Raw genomic sequence first — 7,140 nt, 5'->3', positions numbered from 1 at the left:
ATAATGTATATGCTCTCCATCACAATCAAACCCCTTCAGAGTGAGATAAACAACTGTGAAGCTAAAATGTTGTCTTTCTAAAAGTATTTGAGGGACCTTGCAGTATTGACAAGTCTTCTAAGACAATCTCACCTGACCAGAGAGCTTTAGATCCCCAGGGCCTAAGCAGGAAGACAGCAGAGGTAAGGGAGAGATAAGATATGATTTATGATACGACAAAGAACCGATGCATCAAATAGAAAAGATATTTTTTCTCCTCTGTCACTGGGGGGGGGGGGGGGTAGGCTGTATATAGACATTAGTTAAGAAGAGATTGTCTCTATAAAAGTAATACCTTGATATTTACTTAAAGTATTTGATCACAGTAGTAGAAGAATCCAACAGATGGTGGGCAGGTAATATTAATAACATAATCTTCCTAGATTGTATTTAAAAAATATTAAATTATATTACTAAAATATAGAATTGTGCAGGAATCTAAAAATTGCAATTGTATTTGATGATGTAGTGGTTTAGTAGCTAATTGATCAGCCAAAACAAACATTGTTTTTCAATATAGCATAAATTTAAACCAGGGTATAGTAAGCTGGTTAAAGGGAAATCAAATTCCCATATGATTAATTCATTAATTAAGAAACTTTAATATCCATTCAATGCATTTTTTTGTACTTAGCACCCTTCTGTTTATATTGGTTGAACTAAGCAGATTAATGGCATGCTTGTACAATTAAACCATACAACTTGATGGTAACAAAAGCTAATGTTTGGCTGTTCTTACAACCAGTTACAATCTGCCTTAAACCACAGTGCACCCTAATGAATAACTGTAAATTATGTAGTTCTTTAAAAAAATATGTTTCTCCAACATAGGTGTGTCCGGTCCACGGCGTCATCCTTACTTGTGGGATATTCTCTTCCCCAACAGGAAATGGCAAAGAGCCCAGCAAAGCTGGTCACATGATCCCTCCTAGGCTCCGCCTACCCCAGTCATTCTCTTTGCCGTTGTACAGGCAACATCTCCACGGAGATGGCTTAGAGTTTTTTAGTGTTTAACTGTAGTTTTTATTATTCAATCAAGAGTTTGTTATTTTGAAATAGTGCTGGTATGTACTATTTACTCAGAAACAGAAAAGAGATGAAGATTTCTGTTTGTATGAGGAAAATGATTTTAGCAACCGTCACTAAAATCCATGGCTGTTCCACACAGGACTGTTGAGAGCAATTAACTTCAGTTGGGGGAACAGTGAGCAGTCTCTTGCTGCTTGAGGTATGACACATTCTAACAAGACGATGTAATGCTGGAAGCTGTCATTTTCCCTCTGGGATCCGGTAAGCCATGTTTATTACGATTGTAAATAAGGGCTTCAAAAAGGGCTTATTAAGACTGTAGACTTTTTTTTGGGCTAAATCGATTGATTATTAACACATATTTAGCCTTGAGGAATCATTTTATCTGGGTATTTTGATATAATAATATCGGCAGGCACTGTTTTAGACACCTTATTCTTTAGGGGCTTTCCCAAAGCATAGGCAGAGCCTCATTTTCGCGCCGGTGTTGCGCACTTGTTTTTGAGAGGCATGGCATGCAGTCGCATGTGAGAGGAGCTCTGATACTTAGAAAAGACTTTCTGAAGGCGTCATTTGGTATCGTATTCCCCTTGGGGCTTGGTTGGGTCTCAGCAAAGCAGATACCAGGGACTGTAAAGGGGTTAAAGTTCAAAACGGCTCCGGTTCCGTTATTTTAAGGGTTAAAGCTTCCAAATTTGGTGTGCAATACTTTTAAGGCTTTAAGACACTGTGGTGAAAATTTGGTAAATTTTGAACAATTCCTTCATGTTTTTTCGCATTTGCAGTAATAAAGTGTGTTCAGTTTAAAATTTAAAGTGACAGTAACGGTTTTATTTTAAAACGTTTTTTGTACTTGTTATCAAGTTTATGCCTGTTTAACATGTCTGAACTACCAGATAGACTGTGTTCTGAATGTGGGGAAGCCAGAATTCCTATTCATTTAAATAAATGGGATTTATGTGACAATGACAATGATGCCCAAGATGATTCCTCAAGTGAGGGGAGTAAGCATGGTACTGCATCATTCCCTCCTTCGTCTACACGAGTCTTGCCCACTCAGGAGGCCCCTAGTACATCTAGCGCGCCAATACTCCTTACTATGCAACAATTAACGGCTGTAATGGATAATTCTGTCAAAAACATTTTAGCCAAAATGAACACTTATCAGCGTAAGCGCGACTGCTCTGTTTTAGATACTGAAGAGCATGACGACGCTGATATTAATATTTCTGAAGGGCCCCTAACTCAGTCTGATGGGGCCAGGGAGGTTTTGTCTGAGGGAGAAATTACTGATTCAGGGAACATTTCTCAACAAGCTGAACCTGATGTGATTGCATTTAAATTTAAGTTGGAACATCTCCGCATTCTGCTTAAGGAGGTATTATCCACTCTGGATGATTGTGACAAGTTGGTCATCCCAGAGAAACTATGTAAAATGGACAAGTTCCTAGAGGTGCCGGGGCTCCCAGAAGCTTTTCCTATACCCAAGCGGGTGGCGGACATTGTTAATAAAGAATGGGAAAGGCCCGGTATTCCTTTCGTCCCTCCCCCCATATTTAAAAAATTGTTTCCTATGGTCGACCCCAGAAAGGACTTATGGCAGACAGTCCCCAAGGTCGAGGGAGCGGTTTCCACTTTAAACAAACGCACCACTATACCCATAGAGGATAGTTGTGCTTTCAAAGATCCTATGGATAAAAAATTAGAAGGTTTGCTTAAAAAGATGTTTGTTCAGCAGGGTTACCTTCTACAACCAATTTCATGCATTGTCCCTGTCGCTACAGCCGCATGTTTCTGGTTCGATGAGCTGATAAAGGCGGTCGACAGTGATTCTCCTCCTTATGAGGAGATTATGGACAGAATCAATGCTCTCAAATTGGCTAATTCTTTCACCCTAGACGCCACTTTGCAATTGGCTAGGTTAGCGGCTAAGAATTCTGAGTTTGCTATTGTGGCGCGCAGAGCGCTTTGGTTGAAATCTTGGTCGGCTGATGTGTCTTCCAAGAACAAGCTACTTAACATTCCTTTCAAGGGGAAAACGCTGTTTGGCCCTGACTTGAAAGAGATTATCTCGGATATCACTGGGGGTAAGGGCCACGCCCTTCCTCAGGATCGGCCTTTCAAGGCAAAAAATAAACCTAATTTTCGTCCCTTTCGTAGAAACGGACCAGCCCAAAGTGCTACGTCCTCTAAGCAAGAGGGTAATACTTCTCAAGCCAAGCCAGCTTGGAGACCAATGCAAGGCTGGAACAAGGGAAAGCAGGCCAAGAAACCTGCCACTGCTACCAAGACAGCATGAAATGTTGGCCCCCGATCCGGGACCGGATCTGGTGGGGGGCAGACTCTCTCTCTTCGCTCAGGCTTGGGCAAGAGATGTTCTGGATCCTTGGGCGCTAGAAATAGTCTCCCAAGGTTATCTTCTGGAATTCAAGGGACTTCCCCCAAGGGGGAGGTTCCACAGGTCTCAGTTGTCTTCAGACCACATAAAAAGACAGGCATTCTTACATTGTGTAGAAGACCTGTTAAAAATGGGAGTGATTCATCCCGTTCCATTAAGAGAACAAGGGATGGGGTTCTACTCCAATCTGTTTATAGTTCCCAAAAAAGAGGGAACGTTCAGACCAATCTTAGATCTCAAGATCTTAAACAAGTTTCTCAAGGTTCCATCGTTCAAGATGGAAACCATTCAAACTATTCTTCCTTCCATCCAGGAAGGTCAATTCATGACCACGGTGGATTTAAAGGATGCGTATCTACATATTCCTATCCACTAGGAACATCATCGGTTCCTGAGGTTCGCATTCCTGGACAAACATTACCAGTTCGTGGCGCTTCCTTTCGGATTAGCCACTGCTCCAAGGATTTTCACAAAGATACTAGGGTCCCTTCTAGCTGTGCTAAGACCAAGGGGCATTGCTGTAGTACCTTACTTGGACGACATTCTGATTCAAGCGTCGTCCCTTCCTCAAGCAAAGGCTCACACGGACATTGTCCTGACCTTTCTCAGATCTCACGGATGGAAAGTGAACGTGGAAAAGAGTTCTCTATCTCCGTCAACAAGGGTTCCCTTCTTGGGAACAATAATAGACTCCTTAGAAATGAGGATTTTTCTGACAGAGGCCAGAAAAACAAAACTTCTAGACTCTTGTCGGATACTCCATTCCGTTCCTCTTCCTTCCATAGCTCAGTGCATGGAAGTGATCGGGTTGATGGTAGCGGCAATGGACATAGTTCCTTTTGCACGCATTCATCTAAGACCATTACAACTGTGCATGCTCAGTCAGTGGAATGGGGACTATACAGACTTGTCTCCGAAGATACAAGTAAATCAGAGGACCAGAGACTCACTCCGTTGGTGGCTGTCCCTGGACAACCTGTCACGAGGGATGACATTCCGCAGACCAGAGTGGGTCATTGTCACGACCGACGCCAGTCTGATGGGCTGGGGCGCGGTCTGGGGATCCCTGAAAGCTCAGGGTCTTTGGTCTCGGGAAGAATCTCTTCTACCGATAAATATTCTGGAACTGAGAGCGATATTCAATGCTCTCAAGGCTTGGCCTCAGCTAGCGAGGGCCAAGTTCATACGGTTTCAATCAGACAACATGACAACTGTTGCGTACATCAACCATCAGGGGGGAACAAGGAGTTCCCTGGCGATGGAAGAAGTGACCAAAATCATTCTATGGGCGGAGTCTCACTCCTGCCACCTGTCTGCTATCCACATCCCAGGAGTGGAAAATTGGGAAGCGGATTTTCTGAGTCGTCAGACATTGCATCCGGGGGAGTGGGAACTCCATCCGGAAATCTTTGCCCAAGTCACTCAGCTGTGGGGCATTCCAGACATGGATCTGATGGCCTCTCGTCAGAACTTCAAAGTTCCTTGCTACGGGTCCAGATCCAGGGATCCCAAGGCGGCTCTAGTGGATGCACTAGTAGCACCTTGGACCTTCAAACTAGCTTATGTGTTCCTCTCATCCCCAGGCTGGTAGCCAGGATCAATCAGGAGAGGGCGTCGGTGATCTTGATAGCTCCTGCGTGGCCACGCAGGACTTGGTACGCAGATCTGGTGAATATGTCATCGGCTCCTCCTTGGAAGCTACCTTTGAGACGAGACCTTCTTGTTCAGGGTCCGTTCGAACATCCGAATCTGGTTTCACTCCAGCTGACTGCTTGGAGATTGAACGCTTGATCTTATCGAAGCGAGGATTCTCAGATTCTGTTATCGATACTCTTGTTCAGGCCAGAAAGCCTGTAACTAGAAAGATTTACCACAAAATTTGGAAAAAATATATCTGTTGGTGTGAATCTAAAGGATTCCCTTGGGACAAGGTTAAGATTCCTAGGATTCTATCCTTCCTTCAAGAAGGATTGGAAAAAGGATTATCTGCAAGTTCCCTGAAGGGACAGATTTCTGCCTTGTCTGTGTTACTTCACAAAAAGCTGGCCGCTGTGCCAGATGTTCAAGCCTTTGTTCAGGCTCTGGTTAGAATTAAGCCTGTTTACAAACCTTTGACTCCTCCTTGGAGTCTCAATTTAGTTCTTTCAGTTCTTCAGGGGGTTCCGTTTGAACCCTTGCATTCCGTTGATATTAAGTTATTATCTTGGAAAGTTTTGTTTTTAGTTGCAATTTCTTCTGCTAGAAGAGTTTCAGAATTATCTGCTCTGCAGTGTTCTCCTCCTTATCTGGTGTTCCATGCAGATAAGGTGGTTTTACGTACTAAACCTGGTTTTCTTCCAAAAGTTGTTTCTAACAAAAACATTAACCAGGAGTTTATCGTACCTTCTCTGTGTCCGAAACCAGTTTCAAAGAAGGAACGTTTGTTGCACAATTTGGATGTTGTTCGCGCTCTAAAATTCTATTTAGATGCTACAAAGGATTTTAGACAAACATCTTCCTTGTTTGTTGTTTATTCTGGTAAAAGGAGAGGTCAAAAAGCAACTTCTACCTCTCTCTCTTTTTGGATTAAAAGCATCATCAGATTGGCTTACGAGACTGCCGGACGGCAGCCTCCCGAAAGAATCACAGCTCATTCCACTAGGGCTGTGGCTTCCACATGGGCCTTCAAGAACGAGGCTTCTGTTGATCAGATATGTAGGGCAGCGACTTGGTCTTCACTGCACACTTTTACCAAATTTTACAAGTTTGATACTTTTGCTTCTTCTGAGGCTATTTTTGGGAGAAAGGTTTTGCAAGCCGTGGTGCCTTCCATTTAGGTGACCTGATTTGCTCCCTCCCTTCATCCGTGTCCTAAAGCTTTGGTATTGGTTCCCACAAGTAAGGATGACGCCGTGGACCGGACACACCTATGTTGGAGAAAACAGAATTTATGTTTACCTGATAAATTACTTTCTCCAACGGTGTGTCCGGTCCACGGCCCGCCCTGGTTTTTTTAATCAGGTCTGATAATTTATTTTCTTTAACTACAGTCACCACGGTACCATATGGTTTCTCCTATGCAAATATTCCTCCTTAACGTCGGTCGAATGACTGGGGTAGGCGGAGCCTAGGAGGGATCATGTGACCAGCTTTGCTGGGCTCTTTGCCATTTCCTGTTGGGGAAGAGAATATCCCACAAGTAAGGATGACGCCGTGGACCGGACACACCGTTGGAGAAAGTAATTTATCAGGTAAACATAAATTCTGTTTTATATTAGCATTCCATCAGTAGTTATGTAAGGGAGGAGGTGGCTTTTAACTATACTTATCTATAATTATCTGTAACTCTTTTTTTTAATTTGGGATAAATACATTTATTGTTGAGTCTAAAAGGGGAAATAAGTGTGAACTAAAATGTTTAATATAGAAATTGCTTAATGTTGCTTAACATGCAAAAATGTGCTTTAACAGTAAACATTAAACGTTGTAGGGAGTCCCTATAACTTGGGTACACATTTTATAGATACATTCTTCTAGTCACTGTAAAACAATTAAATAGAAATAGTTATACGTATGTTGTCATTTTCACTTGGCTAAAATGTTCATCTTCATTGTCATATTTTTCAGCTTAAGGTGACATAAAAGTGCAATAAGAAAATGCTCTAGTGTGTTACGTGCAATGCTGTATTTGAACC

The 7,140-nt window shown here is 42.6% G+C and overlaps 1 long non-coding RNA gene across 1 annotated transcript in view; it reads left to right on the top strand.

Annotated features, from left to right (window-relative positions):
* Positions 1-370: 370 nt before the first annotated feature.
* Positions 371-7,140, top strand: part of LOC128647824 (uncharacterized) — a 159,933-nt gene continuing 153,163 nt past the window's right edge. Inside the window, exon 1 of the long non-coding RNA XR_008400427.1 lies at positions 371-395. This is a non-coding gene — a long non-coding RNA (uncharacterized LOC128647824). The remainder of the gene's footprint in view (positions 396-7,140) is intronic.

The sequence above is a fragment of the Bombina bombina genome, chromosome 2, assembly GCF_027579735.1.
Source record: "Bombina bombina isolate aBomBom1 chromosome 2, aBomBom1.pri, whole genome shotgun sequence".
In the NCBI taxonomy this organism is placed as follows: domain Eukaryota; kingdom Metazoa; phylum Chordata; class Amphibia; order Anura; family Bombinatoridae; genus Bombina; species Bombina bombina.
The sequence above is the reverse complement of the archived record's forward strand: the minus strand, read 5'-3'. Positions and strand labels throughout refer to the sequence as shown.